At 43.2% G+C, this 27,456-nt stretch overlaps 1 long non-coding RNA gene across 1 annotated transcript in view; it reads left to right on the top strand.

Annotated features, from left to right (window-relative positions):
* Window positions 1–27,456, top strand: part of LOC142829185 (uncharacterized) — a 146,303-nt gene that overhangs the window by 54,188 nt on the left and 64,659 nt on the right. Inside the window, exons 2-5 of the long non-coding RNA XR_012903582.1 lie at window positions 14,631–14,873; window positions 19,922–20,120; window positions 20,364–20,546; window positions 21,599–21,726. This is a non-coding gene — a long non-coding RNA (uncharacterized LOC142829185). The remainder of the gene's footprint in view (window positions 1–14,630; window positions 14,874–19,921; window positions 20,121–20,363; window positions 20,547–21,598; window positions 21,727–27,456) is intronic.

Raw genomic sequence — 27,456 nt, 5'->3', positions numbered from 1 at the left:
TTTTAACTTCTACAATTGAAGTGCAATTTTTGGAGTAAAATGAATGTGAAATACTAAATATTCAAGATGAAAATCAGAATTCAAATAACTTACTTAAAAGTAAGTGTCAGCCGACGGTCAGGGCAGTGTGTGTGTGTGTGTGTGTGTGTGTGTGTGTTTCCGAGAAAAGGTTTAACATCCGTGTCTTTACTGCTAGGACCGGGGTCCCGTCGCAGAGGGTAGCCAGCAGGCCAACAGACGCCCCTTTATAGGAAGAGCTTATTACACCTCAGATTTTAGCTGCTAGAATGCAAGATTCCTTCGCAGCAGGCAGCCTGGGAAAGACTGAGAGGTGCCCCAACGGATCTGCCACCTGGGAGTGACACAAATCCAAACACCCAAGCTCTTCCTATGCCTGTCCGTTTTGACTGTCTGAAGTTCTTTTAAATTGTGCTTGGTTCTGTTACAGCAATTGAAGGAGTCAGGTTAAAGCTTAAACAGTTAGGCTATGTCTACACTGGCCCCTTTTCCGAAAGGGGCATGCTAATTTTCAACTTCAGAATAGGGAAATCCGTGGGGGATTTAAATATCCCCCGTGGGATTTAAATAAAGATGTCCGCCGCTTTTTTCTGGCTTGGGGAAAAGCCTGAAAAAAGCGTCTAGACTGGCCCGATCCTCCGGAATAAAGCCCTATTCCGGAGGATCTCTTATTTCCCTTTGAAGTAGGAATAAGAGATCCTCCGGAATAGGGCTTTATTCTGGAGGATCGGGCCAGTCTAGACGCTTTTTTCCGGCTTTTCCCCAAGCCGGAAAAAAGCGGCGGACATCTTTATTTAAATCCCGTGGGGGATATTTAAATCCCCCGCGGATTTCCCTATTCTGAAGTTGAAAATTAGCATGCCCCTTTCGGAAAAGGGGCCAGTGTAGACGTAGCTTTACAGGTTTATTAAAAAGACTTATAAAAGCATATGGTTACTATGGCTATTGCTGTATTTCTTAATTGCTAGCAAATATAGATTTTAAAAAAATAGTTACAAAGAAAATAAAGATAGAAAATAGAAATAATGGTACCAAGTGACAGCTTAATCTTTAAAGAGCTCTAAATCTATGTGTACACTTAAGACAAAGGACCACATCCAGGTACAATTTTTACCCCTTTCTGTGCCTCTCGACTCCAGCGTGTCAGGCCAGGTCCGGTCTCTCAATTCCTAGGAAAGACGAATACGAGGTGGGCGTCCCCTTGGAACCTCGGGAGATCAAACACCTAACCCGACCAGCAGATAGATGGTAGATTGACACTCAGAGTAAATGTACTGCTGGACCCATCTTTATACCCCTGGGGGCCCGCATCCTCTTTCTTATCTAAGAGGCCAAATTGTACTGGTCCGTTTTGTGGCGCCAGTTCTTACAAGCAAGTTTCAAGTTAATTTACACTTGCAAGAGAGGAAGATAGCTAAATTAGGAGTGCCGGATATTCTTTTACTGGGCGAGAGATTCCTCCCCCTGCGGACGGCTGTGTGTTTGTATCAATATGGGTTTGAGTCAAGGACACTCCTTGGCAGCCTCTTGGTCAGCAATTGGCATATCTCTGTTTACATCCATTCACGGTCACAGCAGCCTGGGCCTTCTGTTCTGTGTGCCCTGCATGCTCCAGGCAAGCAAAAATGGATGTTACAAGGGGGGTTCCTGTCTGGCTACAGTAAGTAAAATTCATTCTCAACATACCATGGACACTTTAAACTTTCCCTTATTATTGAACCATCATGGTGTGTTTGTGTTTGAGTATGGCTTTACTTGTGGAATTCTTTACATCCTATGTATCTTCATTGGGAAGATAAGCACATCTTCAAGTATTAAAATAGAATGTGTCCAACTTGACTAAAATGTATATAACTTGTTAGCAAAACTGTAAGAATAGATGTAGGCCAGAAGGGACTTCCTCATTATGAATGCATTTTTTTTCCAAATAGATAAAATTGTTGGAGGTGAAATTAGATTTTATGCTTTTTTTATTCCAGCTAATTTTGTAATTAGTTTAAAACAAAATGAATTCCAGACGTTTTCAAAATCATATATTTTCATAAAGTTAAAATAGCCTTCAAGAACACATCAGAGCACTGCAAAAAATTAATACGTGCAAAGCAATGCAAGCACATGGCACTTTTAATTTTTCAGTAGCCCAAGGGCACTGTTATCTGGTCTTTTCTGGGAAATCACTCATCATGTAGCTATTGGGGAAAGAGAGAGCTTCAGCTCCTTTTCTGGGAGCAATCCAGTGCAGTATGGATATTAATTAAATTTATTAAACAAATAACACAGCGACTCAGGGAAGCAGGGGTCCATCTGCCAGCTCTGCAGATTGATCTCTGCAGAGACGCGAGTTGAATGGTAGTTAAAGCTAAGTTGCAGAGCTCAGCAGATGGGCTCTTGTCTCTAGTGGGGGAGATTTGGTGGCGGTCCAACAGCTTTTTTCCCCCTCCAGGTTTTTGTTCCTTGCAACTGTGATTGAAGAAGCACTTCTCTGTCTTTTCTCAGCCTCAGCTCCCCCACCCCCTTTTGTTTATGTGAGCAATGTTTAAGTCTGAGTGATTTGTTAGAGAGGCAAGTCCCGGCTGATCTCATTTTGTGTATGTGATGTAAACCTCAAGCAGAAAATAATTAGGAAAATGTAATCCCATTGACTTTACACCCCACTTGTGTACACTATTACATCTCAGCCTCGTGCCTTGGTGGGGGGAGAGTTTAGAAACAGAATTGTATTCAGTATTCAGAATTACAGCTTGGTAATGCATCTGTTTTCTCAGAACACATCTTTTTGTCAGGGATTTGTACAGATCCTATTACAATGCCATTGTTTACCACCTTTATATTCATAATCTAGTTTTATTCTTGGATTTAATTTTATTTCCACTTTCTATTTTCTGTCATCTTTTTTTTTTTAATTATGTATTTTCTGAATCCCAAGACCACTCTTAATATAGCCAGACAAATATTGATTTAATGAACTGTGTGATGTATGTGGGCATACCTAGGACCTACTGTATTGTCTAATACTGATTATAAGAAATATAGTAGATTAAATACTCTTGTAAATAATTATGCAATTAGGCCCTTTTTATTGCATATTTGCAGTTTTGGGTGGTCTCTAAACAAGTAATAACTATGTGGGTAATGTATGCCATGAAAGACTAGTCATAATAATGCCATTTAAGGTTTTGGCAAAACTCCCATTAATTATAATGGGAGCAGAACTTGTCATGTAATGCTATAGATGACAACAAGGCATTCAATTGGATGTTGTCTGGTGAGAAGATTTCATAACATCTAGTCAGAGTTGGCCATTTTGTAAGGAATCATTGGTACAGCAGGAAAGCACAAATCATAGAAACAGAACTGTTCTGATACAAGAAATAGCAACCAATAGAGTTAACAGTTGTAATAGGGTCCTAACAGGAAAGAGTTACATTCTGCCTTCTTACTGAGACTTTAGCCAGGCAAAACTGTTATTGAAGTATAGGGGGATTTTGCCCAAAATAAGGCATGCAGGATTTGACCCCAAAAGCATGTGCTTTTCAAAGTAAACAGGAGAGGTCTTTTTTGGATGTGAGTTGATGTCTCTGTAGCATGGGTTGCTTCCTATGCACTGGTTTTGGGATCAGCCTTCATTTACACATTTCAATGTTTAACTCAAAATGTGAAAGCTGTTAAGCTTTGTCTAAGGGAAAAGAAAATAATTTTGCTTCCATTTTAGGTTACTGTTTGTGGCTAAGGCTGTGCTTTCAGTTTTAGATCATGTTGACATTAATAATATGAATGTCTCTGTTACTATGATAAATGGTCAGAATTAGTTGGTTTTTTTCATTAGTGCCCTGCCAAGGATTATTCTGAATTCTAATACTAAGACACATCACTACACCCCCGCTCTCAATGGTATTTTAAACTGGCCCAACTTCATGCATAGGAGAGGCTTTTGCTGAAAAATATTTGTTTACCGATGTGTAGTAGGTGAACTACCATTTATCTATCTAATTGGCTGGAACTGAAAATCTACAAGGAATCCTTGGTCTGCAGTTGAATTCATAAGCTATTTACCACTTCCTCTCCCCTACTTTATACCTGGACTAATTTTGCTATCTGATTTAAATGGCAATCTAGTTGCTCTGGCATCTTAATTTAAAAAGAGATTGGATGTTCTTGAAGTGAAATGCAAATGTTTTATTTTTGCCTTTAAACAAATGTTGTGCTGTTTTCCCTTTTACATTAAGAGAGGGTCTCAAAATTAGATATGGATCTCAGGATATGTTTTATGATAGGAAAAATATAACATTACTCTCCTATAAATTAGTACAAACTAATAAAACTGGAGGAAAAAAGGGCAGAAAGTTAGCAGAGTTACTTGACCTACTTGCTGCATGTTGCTTTGTGTCTTTAGAATGAATCTTGCGTGTTTCAGGAGCAATGAGAATGTAGTAAAGCAAGCAGTAAATAACTAAATTAATTTTTCTAGGAACATCATTTTAGATTAATATGTGGAAACAGGGTAATAACTTTGGGCAGAATTCTATCCGTTCTATATGGTGAATCTTAACTCTAGTATTGTGTTCTTAGATGTGCAGAGTTTCTATCAATATTGCTGAGAGATTTAAATGTCAAATATTTAAATTTAGCTCTTAATAGAACCTGTACAACTCTATCATTTTAAATGGGGTTACATATATGTAAGTTAGAGTAAGCTTGAAGTAATATGTGTGGATCCAGGATAATTCTGCCTATGGCTTGTTGGGTGTCTACTAACATACCCTCACCCAGCATTGGCTATTTCTAACTTTTCTCAAGTTTTCTTTTTACCTATTTTATTCTTTAAAATTTTTGTATATATTTAGCATTCGTGAAAGTGAACGCCCACACGTGTCCTTCGAACAAGCAGTTCTTTCTCACACTAACTCTCAATATTTCTCATTGCAAATCTGTAATACAATTAATTATTAAGGTCTCAGTTTGTGGCATCTAGACATCGCAGTGACAGGTGCAAAAAATGTCTAAAATACAGTCTAAGTATATGTCTTCCGGGTGTGGGAGGTCTAGAAAAGTCATTCTCTTAGGGTATGTCTACACTACAAAGTTAGTTCGAACTAACTTTCATAGGCGCTACACTAGCGCTCCGTTAGTTCGAACTTAATTCGAACTAACGGAGCGCTTAGTTCGAACTAGGTAAACCTCATTTTACGAGGATTAAGCCTAGTTCGAACTTACTAGCTGTGTAGCCCTTTAGTTAGAACTAGTGGGAGGCGAGCCCTTCCCAGGTTCCCCCTGGTGGCCTCTTTGGGCACAACCAGGAAAACTCTTCTCCTCTCCCCCAGCCCCGGGCCCTTAAAGGGGTAGACTCTGGCCAGACGGCACTAGAGTCAGCCAGCCCTGCCAGCAGTCTCTGCCCCTGAGCCAGTGGCTGCATGATGAGCCAGGCAGCCAGTGGCAGCGAGACATCCCCTGCCCAGTCCCCAAGCACCCAGGGGCCAGCCAGGGGCCGTAGACGGCGCGTGGCCTCCTGGTCTAGTGCGGAGGTCATGGACCTCATTGAGGTTTGGGGGCAGGCCCCCAACATCCATGATCTCTGCACTAGGAGGAGGAATGCGGCCGTCTATGGCCGCATAGCAGCCGCCATGGCCAGCAGGGGACACAGGCGCACCCAGGAGCAGGTGCGCATTAAGGTGAAACAGCTGCGGCAGGGGTACGCCAGGGCCACAAGGGGCGGCGCCGCTGCAGGGGCTGCCACCTGCCCCTACTTCGCTGCCCTCCACCAACTATTGGGGGGCAGGGCAGTCCGTGCCAGCCCAGGGGACATCGAGCCGGGACCAGAGGGCCCTGACCTGGGCGCACCAGAAGGGCCACTGCCAGCAGTTCCAGCAGGGTCGTCCAGGGAGACCGTACCGGGTAAGTAGTTTGAATTAAGTAGTTCGCAGGGGGAGGTGGGAGGGAGACCAGAGACCGCGCGTGTGGGCCATGCCTTCCACGGATCACGCAGACACCTGTGCACGTGCGAGCACGTGCCATGCCACCCTTGGGCAGGTGGCTCCAGCTGTGTGACACCCAGGGGCCATTGCCCAATAGGCACATGCTTGTGCAAAGAGACGTGACATGCTCCCGACCCCGGGGCAGGACCCAGCAGGATGATTTCCCTTCATATGTCCCCTCTACACAGAGGCAGGGGACATCTCCCCTTCCCCCCCACCGCCCCGGCCACACTATACATGGCACAGGGACATGGGTGCGGTCTTGGGGCAGCTCCCAGTCCCGGGGAGAGCCAGACATCCTGACCATGGCCTCTGTACAAGCACAGCGGCTGTGACGGTGCAGGACATGGTCACCCTCACGTTGCGGAGTTGGGGAGGGGGCTGGGCATCATCCTCTGCGTCCCCAGGGAGAACTGACCACTTCTCTTCTTTCTCTACAGCTGCACCAGCTGCTCGTGCAGGGCGCACCACCCCGCCCGGGACATGCTCCCGCACCCGCGGCCTGCTCCGGACCGCCAGCACGGAGCAGGAGTACCGGGACCAGCACCTGGGGGCCCTGCAAGCCGTGCACCGCACACTACAGGCCTGGATGAGGGAAGACCTGCAGGTCCGCCACGAGCTTGCAGTGCAGGAGAGGGTGTGGGGTCTGGGAGGGAGTTTGAGTGAAGGAGGCAGTTGTGACCTGGGTTAGGGCACTAGGGTGAAGGGGTTTGGGTGGTGATCTTGGACAAGAGGGGGTTGTGACCTGGGGCAGGGGACTAGGGTACAGGAGGGGGTGGAGGGGTTTGGGCTGTGACCTAAAGCAGAAAGGGGTTGTGACTTGGGTCAGGGGACTGGTTTGCAGGAGGGGGTGCAGGGGTTTGGGTTGTGACCTGGAGCAGGAGATTGGGGTGCAGGATATGGGAGGGGTTATGGGTGCAGAAGGGGGACAGAAGATTTGGGTTATGTAGATCAGGGGGCTGGGGTGCCAGAGGTAGGCTCTGGCTGGGAGACTTACCTGCTTAACTCCCAGCCGGCAGCCTTCTCAAGCAGACTCCTTGCCTACCACGCCCCCACACTGACTGCAGGGGCCATGTGTTTTTTTAACAGCTACGTGACTGAGGGGAGGGTGCTTTGCAAGCTGCTTGTTGACAAAAGGCAGCTTCCATTGGCTGGAAACTGGCCAATGGGATTGTGCTGGGGGCGAGGGCAGTGCATGAAGCCACTCCTCCCTCCCCTGCACTCACAGCTGTACAAACAGCTCTGCAATGGCCACTTTTCTCAGCAGCATACGGGATGCAGGCAGGGAGTCTGCCTGAGGTTCCCTGCTGTGTTCATGGGCTGGATCCAGTGGCTTGGCGGGCTGGATCCAGCCCCTGGAGGGTATTTTGCCCAGGCTTGATATACATTCTCAACAGAGAAGATCATGTGAGGTCTCATTGAAGGTACAAGGAAATTGTCATTGTTATATCTTAGTGTGTGCCTGTTCAATTACTTATATTAACTCTGTGTGAAATTCAATATTAAATAAAATTAAATATCAAATTTTGATGAAAAAAAATCAGTGAAGTTATTTGGTCCCTTCAGTCTTTTCTTTTGGGATTGTATAAGAAATTTGACTGAGGATATGAAATTTCAACCAAATAGCTATTCTTTCCCTAGCTCTGTTCTTGCAAATGGAAGCATGTAGGTGGACTGCTTCACAGAAGTCAGTAGAGCACTGTGCAGATGTAGCAATCCACCCAAGCACTATCCAGTTGCAGGACTGAGACCTTTAATACACATTTCTGCATGTTTTTGATGAGAATCCATCTTCATGTAACTGTTTATTTTCAATTCATAATGAAATATTTGAATTAACACACCAAATTACTGATTTTGTGGATTGAGTTAGTATTTTTAAGATATACTTATGATACTATTCCATTTTACAAAAGGGAGATTGTTGACACAACAGAATTGTATGTACTGTGTTCACTTGCTGAAGAACAAAGGCTCTTTCCTGCAAGATGTCATGAGGTAACCGACATCAGCATTAACTTGGGAAAACACCACAACTCGGAATCATAGACCAAACATGAGCAAAGACCCAACCCCAGCCACAAATCACCCAAAGTCCCAAAAATCCAACACCCCAAGGCTATGTCTACACTCGCGGCTTCTTGTGTGAGTAATATGCAAATTAGGCTAAGCGTGGAATATTGCCAAGCCTCCTTTGCATACCTAATGAGCCATCATTTTTTTCAGAAGAGGCTCTTGCGCAAGAAGGAGCATCTACACTGTCCCTTCTTGCCCAAGAAAAACCCTCTTGCACAATGCCATTCTTCCTGAAAAGTAATAGGTGTAACGGCATTGCGCAAGAAGGTTTTTCTTGGGCAAGAAGGGGCAGTGTAGATGCTCCTTCTTGCACAAAAGTCTCTTCTGAAAAAAATGGTGGCTCATTAGGTATGCAAAGGAGGCTTGGCGATATTCCACGCTTAGCCTCATTTGCATATTACTCATGCAAGAAGCCGCGAGTGTAGACATAGCTCAGGAGTCTCTTGAGTCCAGCAACCCCAAAATCTCTCAAAGTCCAACACTCCCAAAAGTCTCTGCCCCGGGTCAGTGCTGCCCCATAGTTCAAAAGTTCACCTGGCAGGGTTTTACCATCCCAACCTGGAGGAAGAGGGGATTGATATACCTTACGTGGTCCACCGATGGCTCTGCCTCTCCGTAGGGTTCTACTGCCGCTGTCAATGCAAGTCACTCCACCACACTCCACCTGCTGTTCAGTGAGCCGCCTCAGCTGTCCCACGAACTGTCTGGCTCCGCCAGCCGTCTCGGTCCACGCCCCCTGGCCGCCAGCTAGTTGCTCCTGCAGCTGCTCCACTGGCTGTCTGCTGCCGCTCCTACTGGCTGCAGGGCGTCCCCGCCAGCCATTCTGCTGGCCGCATGCACCCGCTGGTCATCCCCGCAAAACACTCTGCGGTCTGCCTGCGCTTGCTGGTTGTCCCTGCAAACTGCTCTGCTAGTAGCTCAGCAGCATAGCGCCAGGCTCCCCACAGCAATAGTGATTTCAGCTCTTCCATTGTATAGCGCCAGACTCCCCACAGTACACAGTGGCTGTGTCTAGACTGGCCAGTTTTTCCAGAAAATCAGCCGCTTTTCTGGAAAAACTTGCTAGCTGTCTACACTGGCCGCTTGAATTTCCGCAAAAGCACTGACTTTCTACTTTAAGAAATCAGTGCTTTTTGCGGAAATACTATGCTGCTCCCATTCGGGCAAAAGTCCCTTTTGCGCAAAACTTTTCCGCAAAAGGGCCAGTGTAGACAGCTGAGATTTGTTTTGCGCAAAAAAGCCCTAATCGCGAAAATGGCAATCGGGGCTTTTTTGCGGAAAAGCGCGTCTAGATTGGCCACGGACACTTTGCCGCAAAAAGTGCTTTTGCGGAAAAGCGTCCATGCCAATCTAGATGCCCTTTTCTGAAAATACTTTTAACGGAAAACTTTTCTGTTAAAAGCATTTGCAGAAAATCATGCCCGTCTAGACGTAGCCAGTGATTTCAGCTCTTCTGCTGTATAGTGCCAGGCTCCCCACAGCAATTTCAGCTCATAATAGAGGAGCCTCAGTGCTAGTACTCCACTGGCCCACAGTGAAGTCAACTCAGCAGTTCACAACTAGACTCCTAATAGAATCCAAATTAGTTCTGATATTCTACAGTGGAGAGAGAAAGAGGTGCAAATAGAATCCAAATTAGTTCTGATATTCCACAGGAGGAAGGGGTGCAATTGGTGGTGTTTAGGCCCTCAGACAAGACCCCACTACCCGGTACAAAGACCTGTCCCCAGCCTCTCTCAACTTGACTTGGTTTGGAACCCATGCCCCTTGTCCAGCGAGTGCTACTTAGTTTATGGCGATTCCCTCTGTCATAAACAGTTCCATCATTCCATTGTCCTTGATTCACTTAATCAGGGTAACAACACTTTTATCCCCCCCTGCCTCAATAACAGAGAGACTGGGGATCCCACAGTGTCCAAAGTGACCATTTGGGCTGCTGTGAGCACATACTAGGCGGGGTGGGTGTGTCTATGCAAATTGGGTATATCTATGCAAATGAGATCAGCCCCTGAAGTCTCTTTGCACCACTCACCACAGTTCACCACCAGATGTCAGGGTAGAGCTTATCCTGACCCTGCTTACATCTAGGCTGTGTCTAGACTGGCAAGTTTTTCCGCAAAAGCAGCCGCTTTTCTGGAAAAACTTGCCAGCTGTCTACACTGGCCGCTTGAATTTCCGCAAGAACACTGACGATCTCATGTAAGAAATCAGTTCTTCTTGTGGAAATACTATGCTGCTCCCGTTCAGGAAAAAGTCCTTTTGCGCAAAGCTTTTGTGCAAAAGGACCAGTGTAGACAGCTGAGATTTGTTTTGCGCAAAAAAGCCCCGATCACGAAAATGGCGACAGGGGCTTTTTTGCACAAAAGCGCATCTAGATTGGCACAGATGCTTTTCCGTAAAAAGTGCTTTTGTGGAAAAGCGTCCATGCCAATCTAGATGCTCTTTTCCGCAAATGCTTTTAACGGAAAAGTTTTCCGTTAAAAGCATTTGCGGAAAATCATGCCAGTCTAGACGTAGCCATTATCTAAAATATTTCATCTGAATAGTAATTTTGGTGGATGAAGTGGGTGAGACCCAGGTGCCGGAAATGTCTTTGCTGCTGTTTTGAAAGCGAGCAGTGTGCACCCTGCTTAGTGTGTGTTGCAGCTGTCTGAAGGACTGAACTCAATATTCCCCCTAAGCAGCTTTCCATGCAAAGGTAGTTGCTGGAAAGGCATATTAATCAGGACTCCTCATACTGTTCTCTTACGGTATGTCTACACAGCAACATTATTTTGGAATAACTAGCATTATTTCTAAATAACTTTGTCTGCATCTACACGCAGGCAGTTATTTCGAAATAGTGTTAAAATACTGTCCTTACAGAGTAAGAAGTCCTCCAGCAGCTCTGCCCCAGGGGTCCCCGATTCAGCCGCTGCTGAAACAGATCAGCGGCTGATTCCAGGAAGCCCCGGGCAGAGTAGCTCTGCCCGGGGCTTCCTGGAATCAGCCGCTGATCTGTATCAGCAGCGGCTGACTTGGGGACCCCTGGGGCAGAGCAGCTGGGGTCCTGCCAGGTTGGTCCCGCAGCGCCGAGGGGCGGCGCTACAAGACCAGCCCCGCAGCACCCCGGCTGCTCTGCCCCAGGCGTCCGGATTCAGCCTACTGGTGAAACTGACGCTACTGGTCAGTTTCAGCAGCGGCTGAATCCCAACGCCTGGGGCAAAGCAGCTGGGGTGCTGCCGGGTTGGTCTCGCAGCGCCAAAGGACGGCGCTGCGGGACCAACCCGGCAGGACACCAGCTGCTCTGCCCCAGGGGTCCCCGATTCAGCTGCTGTTGAAACAGATCAGCGGCTGATTCCAGGAAGCCCGGGGCAGAGCAGCTCTGCCCCGGGCTTCCTGGAATCAGCCGCTGTTCTGTTTCAACAGCGGCTGAATCGGGGACCCCTGGGGCAGAGCAGCTGGTGTCCTGCCGGGTTGGTCCAGACCAACCTGGCAGCACTCCAACTGCTGTGCCCCAGGCGTCCCCAAGAGCAGCTGGGGTGCTGCTGGGTTGGTCCCGCAGCCCCGAGGGACAGCGCTACAAGACCAACCCGGCAGCACCTCAGCTGCTCTGCTCCCGGCTTCCCCGATTCAGCTGCTGGTCAGTTTCAGCAGCAGCTGAATGGGGGAAGCCTGTCCGGCTGCTCCAGCACTTCTGGGTTCCTGATGGTGCCGGACCATCAGGAGTCCCGAAGCATTGGATGCCAGACTAATGGAGTTTTACTGTATTGTTTTTCTGGAATAACAGAAGTTATTTCAGAATGATGGCACAGTTTAGAAGCATCCTAAGTCCTTATAGTCTCTTCTATGACTATAGCTCCCATGCACTAGCACAACAAAAGGCAGGATCTACTTCCAAATTCATTGCTATATTAAACATTTAGGTTCCATTCACAAACGGACTTAAGCCCGTTTGCTACTTAAAGTGTGTGACTTCAGTTACACTTCTCATACGTTTAAAATTACCTTACTGAATTGAAGCCATATTTACTTAGTTTTAGACAATGCTAATTTAAAAGTTAGGTACTCTGCAGTCTTTATTTTAATTGACATAAAGAATAATATAGGTGGGCAACTTCAGTAAACTGGATTTGTGCTTTGAGTCCTTGTACTGTGATTGCACAGTTTGATTAAATACTGCACATTACATCTTCTGTTTATGACAGAAAAATGATTAATTATCACCTATCAGAAAGATGAATACTTTTTCATTAAATTAGGTAAAAGGAAAACACACTTAAAATGTACTATTATATGTCAGCTTTTGTATACATTTACCAAAACGAATACATATTCATAGCATTGTGAAATTTCTGTTTTCTTGTTACCGCTGTCTGCAATTTTAAAAATTGACCATAAGCTCTTACTTTCTCAGCAGAGGAGAAAGAGCAAAGCTAGAGATTTCTGTTTTCTTTATGCTATTTCTAGATTCTTGAGAAAACCATGAAGCAGAGATCTAATGGAGGAAAAATATGTCCATCAAGGATCAAACTGTGTTAGCACAGAACACTGCAGTGCAACAACTCCTACCACGACAATTCTTTTTAGCTACTTTTTATTAAATAGTTCCCTACCTTCTGATCATGTGTCTGTCAAACCTGCCTACTATTCTTCAGCCTCATGCAGGTTTTCTGTTTTAATACTGTGAGTATGTTCATATGGGTGGACAATGACATTAGCATATATGTAACCAGTAAGAGCAAATGATGGATGCAAATTGCTTTAAAATGGTTATGAGAGAAATGCTAACTTTTAAATATTCCCTTGTTTTAGTTCCCACCTGATGCCAAAGATTCTTTTTGGATCTATTTTAAGTGTAAAGAAATAAAATCATATTCTGTCCTTGACTCAGAACTAGGTTGTGTCTTTTTGGAACATTCTGAATTGTAAACATAGTTATAAGGAAATCACATACAGTAATGATGGAGCTGGAACACATAGTACAAACTGGATTCATACTTTTTTTTTTTTTTTAGATCTACATTTTTTGTTGGGGTCTATCTCTGATAAACTAGCTTTCCCTCTGGGTTGGCTAGAATTAAATTGATGTGAAATATTCAACTCCAACCTGAAATATGTCTCTCCTCAATCAGAGTTTGAGTCTCACATTTCTCCATGGCCCAATTCATGTTTGATTTGTGTCTTGGAACTCTCATCACAACCAATTTTCATGTATTGGGCAGTAAGCATTCATGGTGCTTTAGAATAGATAAACTTATGAAACAAAGGAATGTTGTCCCTGAAGCTCATCAAATCTAAAAAGCATCAATGATGGTACAGAGCAAATCACTGAATAGTTAGTAGAATGCTTTGTGGAAAAGATGAGTTTTTAGGGAAATTTTTAAGGAAGAAGAGGAGAAGCGGGGGAAGTCACTTGGCTTATTTTGTTCAGATGTATGCTTCTAAATTAAAAGGCACAAACTGCTGGGAATTGGTGAAGAAGTCAGGGGAGCAAGCAGGACTGAGGAATGAGCAGACTATAGAGGAGTAGGAACAGGGTTATGAACGTCCTGTACATGTATCGAAACTTAGATTTTTATTTTAAACAAGATGTACTTTGAGGCTGAATGAATTGCTGACCCTTCATGTGACTTGTCTATATGCTTCCACTCTGTGTGCAAAGGTCATGCCCCCCCAGGGAATGCAGGAAATGATAGGTGATAAAATGAACACATCCCACCTCTGCTGGACTGAATATCACAGTAATGAAAACAGTGTATAAATGAGTACAGAGGTCAGAGGAAATTGTTTGCTTTGTGGGCAATATAGATGCAGGAGACAAACTTGAGAGCTTCTGGCAATTAATGTGCTTGTTTTCTGAATGTTCTGACAGTAGTAAAGGCTGAATTATGACAGGAGAGTCGTGTAGCTTTTAATTAATATGTACCTCTATTCCTAAAGCTTTTTATACACCTTACATTGAAGTTTAATTGGCACAGTGGAGTCATTATTATACCTGAGGCATATAGGTACTAGTGTCCCCTCCAAAATGATTAGGGGGCTAGAGCAAATGACTTATGAGGAGCAGCTGAGGGATTTGGGCTTATTTAGTCTACAGACTAAAGAGAAGGGGGGGGGGGGTTGAAAGCAGCCTTACCTGAAGGGAGGAGCCAAAGAGGATGGAGGGAAGCTGTTCTTAGTGGTGACTGATGGCAGAACAAGGAGCAATGGTCTCAAGCTGCAGTATGGGAAGTCTAGGCTGGATATTAGGGAAAATTATTTCACTAGGAGGGTGGTGAAGCACTGGGATGGGTTCCCTGGGGAGGTGGTAGAATCTCCATCTCTAGAGGTTTTTAAGTTCTGGCTTGACAAAGCCCTGGCTGGGATGATTTAGTTAGGGTAGGTCTTGCTTTTAGCGGAGGGGTTGGATTTGATGACCTCCTGAGGTCTCTTCCAACCCTGGGATTCTATGATTGTATGATTTAATTTCTAGTTTTTAAGTAGGCATTTTTGCCTAGCCTCTGGCTTGTGTGGTTTTATAAATATAGTCCCAAGGTAATATATTTTTTTCTCTATCTCTCTTGTCCTTTGTTTTTTAAATAGAATTTTTCTGATGTGATTCAAAACAATGAAACTTGCACAAAGATTTCTGGTGCTTGGTAATATCCATGACATGGCTGCCTCGTCAGTGCAGTCAAACACTGAGGACCATTACAGAAAATGTGCTACATATGCTTACTTTTTACCAATACAGACAAGATGGCAAGACAATGATCAGCATGGGCATGCAAGCAATGTTGTCTACTACAGCTACTTTGGCACTATGATCAACTATTTTCTAATCAGGTATGTATGCTGTTTCTCAGGGACTGCTCCCAGATTTCCTTTGTATAATTATTACTGTGGGTGATTTTGAAGCCATTTTGGGGTTAAATAGGTAAGAATGTTTTTGCATGTTCTTCTTCACTCTTGTATGTCCCAGTGACCTAGAATGAGGCAAACATGAAACTGAGGATTTTTCTTCACTTATACTGGCTTTAGCAGCATGGCCATATCAACTCAGTTGTGTGGCTAAAAGACAGACACTGTTTGTTAGCACTTTTGCCCACAAAAATCTTCTACCACTCACAAGTGGTGCTTGCTTTGTTGGCAGGAGAGCACTCTTGCAAGACAAAACACTGTTTACACTTATCCTTGCCTTGACAAAGCTTTTATCATTCAGGATTATTTTTTAATCACTTGTGGAAACCCAAAGGTTTGTCTCTCAGTTGCTGACGTAGGCAAAGCCTGAGATACCACTGCAGCAAAGACACAAGTATTTAATCTCTTGGGCAGTATTTAAAGTACATTTAGTTTTACACATAATTCTCTTAAAACTCCTTTAGGCATCAGTTGTGTTGGAATCGATATTTAAAAGTAAACAATAATTATATGCAGGCTGAATGAAATATTCCTCAGTAATCCACATTAGTTCATGTAAGCCAGTAACAACTTCTTCTCTTAGATGATGGACAGAGCTTTTTTTTTTTTTTTTTTTTTTTTAATATTGCCAAGGCACTGCAACAAGTCCTCTATTGTGGATTTTGGCAAGCACTAATATTGGCTTCTCATGAAGCACTATCAAACCCATTTGTGATACAGATATCGCACCTCAGGGGGTTTGTTGAGGAGCTGTTACTGTAACCCTTTGGCCTTTTGTTAAAAGCCAAAGAGCCTGTCAGAACGATCCTTACTTCAGTAACAGTGTAGCAGACATTTATGCATGTGCATAATTTTAAAATCACAAATAATTCTACTGAAGTCAGTTCTGTGCTTAAAATTTTGCAGGATTTGGATCTAGGTGTATGTAGCTAATTTTGTTCTATATAACTGCCATGTCTAAGGTTAACTGCATGGGGCTCTTATGGACAAGGCAAATACTAATCTTACTTTCTGAGCATGGTTTATGTCCCTTAGAAAAGGGACATAATTGAGCAAAAGGAATAGTTTAGATAAAAACATGAAACTGCCAACAAATTTCAGATGAGTAAGGTATCTAATTCTGATTGTCATACATAAAATCCACTGTTCTGCCTAGTATGTAAATCACTAAATCACTCAACCTATATATGGCAATAGAGTTACATACTCTGTGGCTATGTCTACACTGCAAGGTTTTGTGGCAGAAAATATGCTAATGACGGACTCTCCCCGGGAGGCATAAGGATCTTGTGCAAAAGGGTTTTTTTGCGCAAAATGGAAGCGGCTACACTGCTTCTTTTTGTGCAAAACCCCCTTATGCAAAAAGCAATGGCAAAAATATGCTAATGACAGCATGACTCATGCTAATGAGTCCCTCATTAGCATTTTTTCTGCCACAAAAACTTGTGGTGTAGACAAATCCATGTCTGATTGGACAGCAATTACTGTGGGCTACCTAGAGTTACTCTGGCATAGAGAAAAGTTCAATGTACTGAAAAAAGTATTTTGTAAAATAAGTGAAAATTTTTCCTTAAATGGTTCAGGATTATTCTAATTTTATAAAATGTTTGTTTTGTAATTGTGGAGTGCAGAGTAACAGAATCATAATACAAAGATAAAAAATTATGTGAGAAACAGCAAGAAATAAAAAAAATTGATTAACAAATTTAAAATAAATAACTGCTCCATCTGCAGACACATTAACATGCTGTTTCAGGCCCCACGCACTGGGTAGGCACGAAGTGCCTCACACATCTCGCGCAATTGCATTAAGCTGCTTGCAGTAAGAAAAAAATTATGCCCTCACCAGAAGTGCCCTCCCCGGGGTCAGTGCTTAACTGGGAGACATCCTGGGATGAGAGGACTGGCTCCAGCATCATGAAGAGCTCTTGGCTCTCACTGATCACTGATTGGCCAGTCTCCTCTTCCTTCTCCTCCCCCTCTGCCACCATGCTCTCCTTTATGGTGATGCCAGGAGTGTCTTGGCTGGACCCCATGGTCACGCTTGGGAAGCTGGTACCTGTCTCCCGCAAAGGCAGCCAACTGCTCATAGAAGTGGCAGCTGTGAGGTGCAGCACCAAACTGTCCACTATCCTCTTCTGCCTTGTGGTAGGATTGCCTCAGCGTCTTGATTTTGACTTTGCACTGCTGGGAATCCCTAGAATGGCCTTTCTTCACTAACTTGTGATCTTTGCATAAATGTCTGCGTTCTGTTTGCTGGTTTGGAGCTTGGAGAGGGGCCTTGATGAGGTCCAAAATCTCCTGGCAGTAGCTGAGACTATTCCTGGGTCTCAAGTGGACCTAAATGTTTTTGTAGACCAGGCATGAGGACAAGCTTGGTGAATGATAAATAGGTAGATCGATTTTGATGCACTTATAACTTTTTAAGTTTTCCTTTTTATGTAGACAACATTAACACAGAATTGCATAAACTTTCTTCTACTTAATATTCAGAACATCTAAGGAAAAGAAACATAATTTTAATGACCTTAGAAGCTAACAGGTTTTAAGGGCAACTGCTGTACATTCTCTACGGTATAGTGTAGTCTCACTGGCAAAAGTGGAGCAGTGCTACCATGCCCTACTTACTAGAGTTATTCTGGTTATGCTCTGGGCAGGAAGGGGCATTGTATAGATTGGTGAGGTTTTATTATAACATGAAAATGTCTGTAGATGTTTGGCTGAGCTGTAATTCTAATGAGAAATTTGAATAGTTTCAAACTTTTAGCTGTAATAGGACACACCCATTTATATAAAAAATGAAATCACTGGGAATCTGGCAAAAAAAGAGTGCAAGTAAAAGCATTTCTACTCAAAATAGGTTAAATGGAAAGGGCACGGTCAATTTATTTAGGCCATACATTTGACTGTTCTGGTAGGGATCCTCTTTTTGGTTTCCACATGTTTTTGTTGTTGATTTGTAAATACACCATTCTAGCTGAGGACACCATGGAGGGAAAATAAACTAAGCACTAAAACCTTGCCTTCCTGGCTCTTGGGGAGGAGGCTTTGCATGGGCTACAGCTACACTGCCATTTTTTTTTTTGCAGAATAGGATATGCAAATTGCATTCTCATTTGCATATCTTCTTCCGAATCTTTTTGCAGAAGAGGTTTTGCCGCTAAAAAGCCCTGTGTAGACAGGGCCATCTGTCGGAAAAAAAAAACATTTTTGCAAGATCCCTTATTCCTCAAAAATCAAGGTTTATAGGATCTTGCGAAAAAGAAATATAATTTATGCCATCATGTGCCTAAAGTGTCCGTCTGCTATGTACATTGGACAAACGTCTCAGACACTTCGCCAAAGAATCAATGCACACAAAACAGACATAAGACTCTCTCACAGAGAGAAAGCTGTTGCTTGCCATTTCAGCCAGACTGATTATTCCCTCAATGACCTTAAAACATGCATATTGCTTCAAAGAGACTTTAACTCCAGACTTCAACTAGAAGCTTCAGAATTGTCATTCATGCTTAAATTTGACACTTTCTGTATGGGTTTCAACAAAGACTCTAATTATCTCACCCATTACAAAGATAGTTTCCCCAATTATCACCCCTAATGTCATTACCTCACAGAAACTAACCTTTCCCCCTCACCCCCACTCTGTTCTAAAATTTGATTTGTCAATTTCACATGCGTTCTTTTTTTGATTGTATCACTGTGGTATATATTGTTGTGCCGATTTTCTTCCACATATTGATCTGAGGAAGTGGGTCTGGCCCACGAAAGCTCATCACGTAATAAACCATCTTGTTACTCTTTAAAGTGCTACATAGTTCTGTTTTTTCTTCCGCAAAAAACGAGAGTGTGATTTGCATATCCTCTTCCGCAAAAAAAGGCAGTGTAGTTGAAACCTCGGAGTGGAGATGGCAACCCTTACCATCTGGCTCCTAAGGCGGCAGCTTCGCTGAATGTAACCGACACCGTTAACTGATAAGTATCCACTTACACTCAAACATCCCTATAGAGGACAAAGTTACATTTTTAGGAAATGTGATGTTATGTGCAGAAAAATATATTCTGAGTCCTTTTGGCTAATCTTACAGTTTCACCTCCTTGGGTTTGGTTGCTGGAAATTTTGTAGGGGCAGATGGTTACAGAAATCAGAGTTAATATGGACTGAGTTTATTTATACAATAACTGGATTTTCCCCTCTACACTAGTACTAATTTCTCAAACTGGTTTTATTGATTTTAATGCTGCTGAAGGCTAGACATAATGTACTTGCCTCTTTTTGTCACCTGAGACATTCTCAGAAATCTGAGGATGGATTAATAAGATACCTAATTGACTGTCAAAAATAAAGCATGGGTTTCACCAGATACAAGTGTGAAAATGTATTTGAACCTGAGAAAAGAAGAATGACTAGGAACAGGAATTTCCTGATTCTAGAAGGTGTCAGACAAGGGCATAAAAAGAGCAAATTAATCAACCTATGTAATTTTTTTTTATATCAAATTGTGTGACTGTCCCTAATTCTAGACTCTAAATTCTAGTATGCCATCATTTTATGTGTTTAGAAACTGGCTTCAGACGACAACCTCCATTATTGATATGTTAAGTAGTCACTTGTTAAAAGTAGCAAGAAATTCCTAACCTTTCATGTTGACTTCAGCTTGTTCCTAAAGTGGAAAGAAGTATATGAGGTTCCAATCATGTTGACGTGTGGAAGGGGTTAAGTAATTCTTGAACAGTTTATCGCTCATCAATTGTAATTAAATATGTTTATATTAAATTATGTGTTGTAATTAATGTAAAATCTTTTAGTCTGTGCTGTTATTAGAACCAGATGCTGAAGTATCAACAATATTTCAACATGACTGTGCTGCCTTGCCAGCTGTCTAACCGTAATTACCTTAATCTCAGCTTGTTATCTAATTATCACCTTTGTAAAGGGAAAAGTACTCTCTAATGCGTACTGATTGTTTCAGATGATGATGAAGAGCGTGAAACAGCTGTCAGATATCTTTAGGCCTGCTTATCTAGGTTAGAAAACTTATTGTGAGGCCTAGTTTGCTTCAAATCTCCCTGACGGAAAGTGGAACAATGGACATGAGACTTCTTCCACCTTGTTTACTCTTGGGATGTGAATCTAGTAATCAGTAGAAACAAAAGAATTGCAGAAAAGAGGTAAAAAAAATCTCTCATTGTCTTGAAATATGGTGGGAGAATGTATGCAGATAAGTACTGTGTAGATTTCTGTAAAAATATGGCAAAAAATCTTTTTATAAGTACATTCTTGTGTTTTAATAACTAAAAATTACCACACCAGGAAGTTATGTCATAAGCTAACATACTCTAGCTAAGTGCAAGAATTTACTTATTGAATTTTGTAATACTATCATCTCACATTTATATCCAATTTTATCCTAGAAAAATCCAAAGTGTGTTAAGAATTTAACAATTTACAATCAAAAGTTGCAAGAATCTCTGCTGAAATATGGTTATCTTCTGAGCTGAGATATAACTGTCTGACAGAACACTTTAGTATGATGCAACAGTTCAGCTGTGTTATATCTAAATTAAAACACACAGGAAATCTTGGAAGATTGAAGGGTAAGAATGAAATTAAGTGGAATTTGGTTACAACTTCATGGTTGTTCTTCGGATGATGTCCCCGTGGGTGCTCCACTGTAGGTGTTGGGTTGCCCCAGCGCCACGGATCAGAGTTTTGCGCAGCAGTAGCTAGTTGGGCTGCGCATGCACACCAGTTGTCTTGTGCCATTTGCACCCGTTGCTTTGCGCACGTGGTCCGACCCCTCCTCAATTCCTTTGTTACTGCCCTTGGCAGAAGATGGAACTGTGAACTTCTCTCCTCAGAGAGTTACCTCAGATTTTTGCCTTCATTAGTTAGTTGTTATTTCCCTTAGTTTTAATAGTGATAAGTGGTTTTGGAGTTAGTTAGGTCAATTATACTTGTTATCATTCTATTTTAACAAAAAAAGGGGGGGAGCTGCTCACGGCTTCACACACACGAAGAACAAGAAGAAAAGGCAGAAAAATAAAATAAAAATAATAGAATACAAAAAGAACAATGAATCAAACGACAGGAAAGAGAAAACAATATCTTTTATTTTACATGAGTCAGTGAACCATGCCCAACTCCCCTGGTATTAAAAAATGTGACAAATGCCACAGGGCCTTGTCAGCCTCTGATAGACACTTTTCCTGCATTCGCTGGCTTGGTGAGAGGTATAGTCCACAAAAATGCCCTCACTGCAGCAAGTTAACTGCCTGATCTCATTGAGAGAGAGAGATACAGCTCTGCATGCTCCTTTTCGATAAGGCTCTTCAGCCTTCAGCTCGGGATGGGGAGGGGTTTACCGAGCCTTCCAGGGCAGAAAAACAGTGTGCAAGTTCACTAGCGCCTAATCTGGTGTGGAAGAAGAGACTTTCGTCGACCAGGTCTTTGCCAACCTCTAAATCCACCTCTAGGACGGAGATTCCACCCCCTCCCTCGGTAACTCATTCTAGTGCTTCCTCATCATCCTCGGGGAATCATTTTTCCTAACATCCAACCTAGACCTCCCCCACTGTAACTTGAGACTCAGTCATTACAAAAAGGTAATTTTCTGCTACTGAATTAAAATGACTCTGTCCCTTTGTAGAGACCAGTCGTGCAAGGTGGTGAACGTACTTTGCGAGGCACTGAGCATCCTCCGTTCTGATTAATATGCCTGTGAGCTGATGACACTCTGAACTATGCTTCAAATTCTCTTCAAGGTGGGGTCCTTAGGTAAGAGAAACCATATGTTTTAGGACTGTCAAGCAATTAAAAAAAGTAATCGTGATTAATCACGCGATTAAAACAATAAGAATACTATCTATTTAAATATTTTTGGATGTTTTCTGCATCTTCTAATATATTGATTTCAATTACAACACAGAATACAAAGTGTGTAATGTTCACTTTATTTTTTATACAAAACATTTACACTGTAAAAAACAAACAAACCTGCAGTTCACCTCACTGAAGTATTGTAGTGCAAATTCTGTCATGAAAGTTGAACTTAAATTCTTCTATATAATCAATATATGTGTCCTGTTCAAAAGAGTCCTTTTTTAGCTCAGCCCCAGCTGCAGGCGGCACAGGGCCAGAGGGGGGTAGACTCTGCCCTGGGCAGTGCAGAGTTTAGGGAGGCTCAGCACCCAACTGCAGCTGGCATAGGGCTTAGGGGTGAGGGTCAACCCCCAAGCTCAGGGGAGGGGTCACCCCCTGGGTTGCGGGGTTAGACCCCACCATAGGCAGTGCAGAGTTCGGGGGGGGGGGGACTCAGGCCCAGAATCAGATGTGGGGGGAGGGTCAGTCCCAGCCCCAGGAGGCAAAGAGAGGGTGGCTTGGATGAGCCCTGCCAGGGCTGGGGGTGGAGGGACAGCTTGGGCAAGCCCTCCCCCTCCAGGCTGTTTATTTTAAAAAAATATGGTCACTTGGGAGGGGAGAGGAACAGGTGTCAGAGTCTTTACCTTTCTTGTTTACTTCTCTGTTGGAGCTGGCAGCCTTCAGGGTTTTTTCCTTTCCTCACTGTTTTTTCCCCATGCGCCCTCTGGTGGCGGTTTGTATGACTGCACCTTACCTGAGAGACGCTCAGCTGGACGCTGGAGCAGCTCATGCTGGTTTGTTGACCTGGTTTGTAATAGCAGCCCAATGGTAAAAGACTATCTTACTTTGGCATGGAAATAGATGCTTGCTGATAGGACTGGAGAACTGTTACTTTCAGTGTGCAAACAAAATGCAAGTATATCCAATTGTACAGGCAATTTTCATGGGGAAAGGGAGTGTCTCAGACACTCAGTCTATGCTTCCTGAACCTTGAGGCTAGGGCAAACAATAGAAGCTGGGGGTTCTGACCCATCAGGTAGGACAGAGCAAACAGTCTTCAGCCCCTGGGGCATGGCATAGCGAAAGCTTGGAGCCTGTCTTCACTGCCACTTTACTGTGCTATGAAAAAAAATACCCCAGTGAGTGCATCAAGTTACAATGCTGTAAACTTAGCAGTGTGAACAAAGTCTCTGTCTCTAATTAGGATCCCCTGAAGTCATGTCTAGTGATGAGTGCAGTGGGAAAGAGGAGTAGAAAATCGTGGAGCCACCCCACTTCACCAGGTTTGGAGCCAGAGCTCTGTGAAGCTGGTAAATCCCCAATTCAGGCACTGACTTCAAGTGCTTTCCCTGAGTCATTTCCTACCATAAGGGCCATATTGTCCCAGTCAGTCTCAACAGTCGGCAGGTTGGCCACAACGTAGTCCCAGTCCACAGTCCCAACCGCCTGAAGAGTCGCAGGTTCCTCTGCTGGAACCTGCAGCACATGTCTTTCCTTCTCCTCAGCCAGTCCAGAGGGAGCGGGACTGCCTCCTTTTTTTTCTGTCCTGTCTACCTAAAGCATGCACAAAAGGTTAGGCCCCGGTGGCACAGTACAGAGTTGGCACACCCTGCCATCATTACCATAGTGAAACGTTATTTCATCCTTGAATCCATGGAGCTCATGCTTATATTTTCACCCTGACTGCCAAGACTATTTTGTCAGACTTTTCAGAAAACCATCAAATGAGGCCATCAGTAAAAAAGGCATTGTAAATACATTGTAATTTTTAAACAACTTTTGGATCAGAACTTTCTTATCTACAAACACTAATTTTAGACTTTATTTGTGCCCCAAAGCAGAAAATGGCCCTGAACCATTAGTATACCCCATATACTTTTTGTCTGAGAGATCTACATTGGCCCATTAAACTAGAATGGCTTCCTTAGTCTATCTAGTCAGTGAACCATGAACTGAAGAGATTCCTAAATAGGCCTTGACAAGATTGTCACAATGGAGCCAGTACCATCTTTCAGGTTAGGGACTTACCAGCAACGAATTCCAGGGAAACGATCTGACGTGATAGAATGTATAAGTAGCAGCAAAAGAAATAAAAACACAAATAGCTATTATCGAATATTGTTAAACCAAGACATTTTGAGTGAAGGTTAAAAATTAAGGTAGGTTCTTTCTAAATTTGCAGTTTTTGCCTTTTTAGCCTTCACTGGGCTCTCCTTGTGGTAGTAGATCAAAGATGAATCCTTCAGGTAACATTCAGCGGTTTGCTGGGATTTTCTAAACATATGTTTTTAAAGTTAAGAAGATGCTCATTGTAGAGAAAAAACTCTGCTGCTAGAAATCTACTGTTTATATTTACATCTGAATATAAAATTTAAATTTCTACATATGTAGCTCCCTGACCTCTAAACCTAAATGCTGAGGTTTCTCTATAGAGAAGAAATGAATATATTTTCTATTTAAATTATTCTGAGTTTGATGAAACAGGGCAGAATAGTGGTAAATAGCATTTAATATGTGTATAGTCACATGGTGCCACCTATTGAATATTTGAATTGGTTTTTATTTGTATATGAATTAATTATTTTGAAATCAACTGGAATGTCCTCAAACCCATTGCTACATTGGTCTTTGCTGCTTTGGTACAAAATAGTCTGAAAAACAGCACAGCCTCCAGTGAATCCCTGGCTATGTTAAAGCAATCCAGATAATTAAAAACTAAGAAAAAGAAGTTTGCATAGCCTTTTGTGTAACCTCTAAAATGGATATTCGGATTGTGTATTATGCTATTGAACTTCAGGTTATTTAGCAAACGAGTGTATTTTTTTAGGATTTTAGGGGTGAAATGTACAAATGTGCATGGTGGTTTAAAAAGTTAAAGACAAGAAGGTCCCTGATCAATGAGTTTGCACCCTATGGGCCAAATCTAGTTTCCTGAGAGTAGGGTAGGGCATTGGAAGCCAATAAAATGCTTATGTAAAATGAAGAGGCACAGTCCAATGGAAGTAAATAGATTCTTTTTGACTTCGCTGGGCACTAGATTGGGCCCTAAATTAAAAACCGTGGAATACGAATCCTGCAGGGAAGCTTTTCTTAAACTATAGGTCAGGACCCCAAGGTGGATCATGACCCCATTTTAATGGGTCACCAGACCTGGCTTAGATTTGTGGTGGCCTGGGACCAAAGCCAGAGGGCTTCAGTCCTGGCTGGTAGGGCTCGGGCTTTGACTTTGCTTCCCCCGCCCCAAGGGCAGGGGGGCTCTGGTAGGCTCATGCGTGGTTGGTAATGTAGGCAAGGGAAGGCACAGCCTTCCCAAAACTAACTACATGCCCAACCACCTAACGCTGAGGCTATTGCCGGGGAAGGCTAGGGCTGTGGTGTGGCAGCCCCAGTCCTCCATGTGGCCACTGGGGAGGGCTGGGCTGTGGCCGCCTCGCCTCTCTACGTGGCTGCCAGGGAGGGAAGGGCCAGGGCTGTGGCACAGCAGTCCCGCCTCTTCAGATTGCCGCTGGGGAGAGCCGGACTGGGAGTTCATGGGGCTTGCCCTCAGGTGGAAGAGGCTGGGGCTTGACCTCCCCAGCGGGTCTCTTACCCGATGCCCATGCTCAGGCTTCAGTCTCTCTTCCTGGGGTCATATAGTAATTTTTGTTGTCAGAAGGAGTTCATGGTGCAATAAAGTTTGAGAACCCATTCATAGGAGACTGCAGCATTGGTATTTCGGGAGCATAGGAGAATGAGAGCTATGAATTAAAGCTAAAATGTAAGTAGGAATGGGTCCTACTTTGTTATAGTCAAGCAGATATCCTGTGCTGCTTGACAGCTACAGTGTCTCACAAGTATCACTGAAACTTGTTCCTTTTTAGCTCATACTGGCAGTAGAGCATCGATCCAATTTATCAGTAGTGTCGAAAATGCCTGTTATACTACTTCATGCATTTGTTTCTGAGAAATTGGGAAAAGATCAGATTTTCACTGACATATGTATTAAATAATTACAGGATAAGCCATATTAATGTTGAATTTTAGAGGTTGTCTTGTGAGGGGCTGCCTGAGAGTGTGCTTTGTGTAGTGCATAATGGTTGAGATTTGGGTTCCACATTTCTGTCTAGTGAATGATGCTCTACATATATATTTTGTAATTCAATTATGATATTATGGTTTCCTTTAATAATGGGATTTCTTTAGGACAAAGGAACCTCATTTAAAGTTGATTTCTGCGGCACATAGATCTGCCCAAGTTGTGAAGATGCAGTACAGCAGTGCTTGAAAGTAGGGCTGTCAGTTTAATACATTGTGTGAAAATTGGGGCCAAAGGTCACCAATCTCCTGGTACACAAATCTCCCTCTGAGAATCTCATTTCATTCAGACTATCAGTTAGATTAGAAATACCCTAATTATCCCACTGAAATTAAATTACTTTATGTAAGGGTGATATAATGAACAACTAAAAAGAAGCTATACAACCAATCATCCTATTAGTCACAGCAAGACTAGACTACTATACACTAAATGGCTCTAGTTGATTATTGCAGGCTGGTTTATGCCATGTATAATAGAAGGAGGAAAGAAAAACAAGAAAGATTTGTTCTAATTTCTCTTGTTACATTTTTACGATTTAATTCAGTGTGCATATTTTAAGCAAAATAGGTATTGGGTTGATTGTGATGTCAAGGATTGTAGGTTTCATGAGTTATAAATGAAGCATCATGGGGGGAAAAATAAAGGTGTTTGGGACATCTTACCAACCTGGTCTTTTTTCATTCTGTTTTATGAGAACCTGCTTTATGATGTGCTGCAGGTCAGTCCTAATAATTTATGCTCTGATCTTGCACAGGTGCCAGAGACATAGTGAGGGTGTTATTTGCCCAGGGGCAAAGGCAAAATTTGCGCACACACCCCCACCGCCATGTGGTGGGGCCCTGAACCTGGTGCAGAGCTGAGACCAACCCGGGGGAGAGAGGGAGCTTGTACCATGTCTTCCCCCACCCCCTCCAGTTTGGGGCCAGGCCCCCGTACGCGCTAACCTGCTGGCCGAGATAGAGGAGGGTCAGCCTGGGGGTGGAGAGGCGGGGAAGAGGTTCCAGCCGCCAGCGACGGGCGGAGGACGAGCAGGCGAGCTGAGGAATGACAGGGGGAGCAGAGGGGGACTAAATTGGCACCCCCTAGCATGGCACCTGGGGGCTACACCACTGACAGGTGCTCAGTGGATGTTGAGGGCACTTGGCACATTTCTGGATCAGGTGCAATTTATATAACTGCTGCTGAAGAAATCTGATGGTCTCCCTGAAAATAGTTTATCTTCTCTGGTCCCTACCTTATACTCTGCTGTACTGCACATTCAGTTTTTCATCTCCTCTATCGGGAATCTTTGATAAAAGCATACAATGAGTTATGAGAAAGTTATGGCAAATTTTCCAGTGAAATCCTCCAGCAAGTCTTATATCCACTTTTGATGGCGTTCCATATGAAATAATATATTTGTTACCATGTTATTTAGGTTTTATCTGTAATAGCATCTAAAGAAATCATGTAAGGAAAAAGCAGCAAGCCATTCAGGTTCTGTAAATACCGCGTTATATTATATAACTTTAATAGAAAGAACAATGTAGTATTTTTAAAGATAACCGGCTGCTAAATTCCTTAGTTTA

This window comes from Pelodiscus sinensis, chromosome 4, assembly GCF_049634645.1.
Source record: "Pelodiscus sinensis isolate JC-2024 chromosome 4, ASM4963464v1, whole genome shotgun sequence".
NCBI classification, from domain to species: Eukaryota; Metazoa; Chordata; order Testudines; family Trionychidae; genus Pelodiscus; species Pelodiscus sinensis.
This window is presented reverse-complemented; position numbering and strand designations above follow the sequence as displayed.